This window comes from Osmerus mordax, chromosome 5 (assembly GCF_038355195.1).
Source record: "Osmerus mordax isolate fOsmMor3 chromosome 5, fOsmMor3.pri, whole genome shotgun sequence".
Lineage (NCBI taxonomy): Eukaryota > Metazoa > Chordata > Actinopteri > Osmeriformes > Osmeridae > Osmerus > Osmerus mordax.
Genome location: NC_090054.1, coordinates 14344694 through 14348113, shown reverse-complemented (window position 1 = coordinate 14348113; position 3420 = coordinate 14344694).

The following is a 3420-nucleotide window of genomic DNA, read 5'->3' as shown; positions in this document are numbered from 1 at the left end:
CTGTCGGAGTGAATTCTTCTGCCGGGATGCTCTTCTAAAGAGGTGGTTGAAATCAGAGATTCAGATACATCTCCTCCTCAGGTGCCGAAGCTAGTTGAACTTGGACCGTCTCGTTGAAGCAATGTTTGGCTTGCTGTGGGCACTATAAGTCGATGGGATGTGTTTGGGACCAAACCTGCATCCTCAGCTTTCTATCACCATCTATAATTCATCAGCTCCTCCGTTCGGGTCTTCTCCTCGTGACGTTCCACCAATCGGCTCCGGCGGGTGTGTCTCCAGTTTCTCTCAGAAAGTAACCGGCGCCGCGCATACGACGCGCATGCCAGAGAAACCAGGGCACTTTCAGGACCCTCGAAAATTGCCTTTCATAGGGCAGGTAGTGCGAGGTTGCTCCTGGTTAGTAGCCTAACATCTCATTGTACGACAGTGGTCTATAGGATTCGGATACCTTCACTGTTTCATGCGCCCGTCCACCCTTCCGTTTCATTTTGTCTTTTACAGGCATGCATTTAGCTATCAGAGTACATTTCTTCTACCAATTTAAAGATTGTTTTAATCCTTCCAGCACAGCAACATAAAATATGTGTGTGTGTGTGTCTGTGTGTCTGTGTGTTTATCTGTACATGTATGTTAGAGTTGGTCAGCGTCTAAACTGGACCACACTTAATTCTGGGGATCAATGACCATTATGGAAATATATCATCCCTCTGAAATCAAGCCATTAGAGATTTACATTTACATTTATTCATTTAGCAGACGCTTTTATCCAAAGCGACTTCCAAGAGAGAGCTTTACAAAGTGCATAGGTCACTGATCATAACAACGAGATAGCCACAAAACATTGCGAGTAGCCAAAACATGAAGCACACATTGTGAACAACCAAAGTAAGTGCCAAAGGGAAGAACCATAAGAGCATGTATTTAAACAAGTTACAATTAAACAACATGAACTGCTATAAGTACAAGTGTACCTGTGAAAAAAATAAAAAAATAAAAAGAGATACAGTGTGTTGCAGATATTAGGAGATTTAAAAAAGGATTAGCCACTCAAGGTCTCTGCCTATAGTCATTGACTTTCTGGCACCACTGTCACTGTCACGTTAACTGAAGCTATCCTCCAGTTTTGTCCTTTCTATTAATGTAGACACCATTCAAGAGCTGGTGTGGCCTTGTATGAGAACAAACACCTGTCTGGTTGACTCCCAGTCAAAGCAATCTCATCTTTTCACAACATCTATGTCAGCGGGGCAACATAGATCAGGTAAATTCCATAGAGCTTTATAATAATACATCTCTCGACGGCTTGTCCCCAAAAGGAAATGTCTGTTTGCTCAAATAATTATCTTCTACAACGCTTTGAGGTTATTGGGATGAGAAGCGATTGGTTTTCATGCTTCATGCAAGCTTATCTGATGATTATTTCTGTCATTACATCTCACAGACAAAAGCTTTGATAAGCAGTGATGTGTGGGGTGCTTGTCAATGTAATCATCTTCTTAACATCCCTGTCTGTATTCCTTCAGGTGAAGACTCGTTTTCTCATAAGGGAAACCGAGGGAATACATAAAAAGAATTGCTTGAGTCACCACAGCTCATACACATACTATTTTATTAGTCTTGACATTTACTTTACAGAAGTACCATTTATGGTACTTTCACTATTACACGGACAGTATCAGCATGTTTTGTTTTGTCACATATTTCCATTATGTGGAACCACATGACATGACTTTCGCAAGCATGGTGAATGACAACATGAATGCTTTCAGAGAGAGAGGGGGTACTAATGGGGGAGGGGTTCTGAGAGGATATGCTCCAGTAATCAGTGTGTTTCCGTCCTCCTTGCTGACTCCCTCCCACACACCTGCTACTCTGCAGCAGCCAGACTCTGATTTATTTAGCCACGAAAGGTGAGGCTCCTTTCCTCTTTTCACCTGCGCCCTAATCATCCACCGCTGGCTTTTTCTCTGAAATGAAAGCTAGTCTCAGCAGTTGCTAGAAGTCAGAATCCAACAAGTGAAAGGATGGGACACTTTGCTCTTTGGTTCCTTATTTTGTCTCTCGAAGGACAAAAATATTTTTACTTAAAATATACATGGTGTCTAATTATTTGAGCTTAATATTTACATAATTGTGCCGTGAGTGGGTGGCTTCTGTCTTGGATGGGAAATGGTATCCACACTTCATTAGTGCAAAATGTTTGTAGTCGGTCACTAGGGAGACCGTGTTTTGTTGTACATATTATGGACAGAAAGTTCTACATAGGTGGAGTGGTTCAATTCCGAGCATTTCAACAGAAACTTCTGTACCTGGTGCTGAGATAACTGGCTCTGCTCTTACGGTGTGTCATGTAGCAAGAACGTGTCTGGAACTAAAGGCTAATTGAGTATCTGTCAAGTATATATAGTCATTCTCTGACAGAAACACACTGATTTCATTATGTGAAGACAGGGATAGTGGAACATGCCAGGTTCTTGTGTCTGAGTCACCTTGTTATTACAATGGTGAGTCCATCGTCTAAATGTCACAGGTGTGGTTGAAATCAGGGATTTATCATGTACTTATTTTAATCACAACCAGTAGATCTGTTCAAGTATTCTGTGTATTATTGTATGCGTTCCAACTGTAACAATTTTGTGCTCCGACGACTGTAATGGATCTGTGGTAGCATCCGCCTGATTGAATAACAAAAACTGGCTGTATGCTATTTTTGTTTTTCCCTTCCCACTGTAAATCCTGACCTCGGACCTTCAAGCCTAAAGAGACTTTGCTTGTACCACTGTGAGTCTGAACTGGTCATTATTATGCCGAGGTGTTTCTTAAACTCTCTCCATTCAAATGGTTGTTTATACTTATAAACAATCTTGTGGGTGTAGTCTGGGCCACAACCCTACTCATTTTAGACAATGATCATTAAATGTGTATTAGGCCATTTAAATGCATGACTTGGCTTGGTTGGCAACATGTTTTGGAAGGAGCTGAGAAAGACAGGTTCCTCATATTACTGTGCGAGCCTGGGGGCAAGATTACACAGGGTGGAGACTGGGAAGGGTAAAACTCCACCTAACCAATCCTGGCCATCGATTGGAACAATACTGCAGTGGGAACCAACAGAACGCACTCATGCTTGCACACACATACACAGACATGAACACACACACCCCTGCACAGACTCCCTGCTATGGGGGGGTGACCACCTGTGGCACTGACCTTTCAAGCAAAGCAACAGACTCTGAAGTCTCCCTGGCTTTGAAAGGGAAGAGTATTGATCTGTAACACCAAGCTGGTGGTCTTTGAGAGCACTCAAACAAATTAAAGCAGACCCTCTAATACCCTCTATTCTAAATTCACCAACATCCTGTATGCAAACAGAATAATTCCATAATTCACATCAAGTTTAGAGTATAACAAATATTTTCC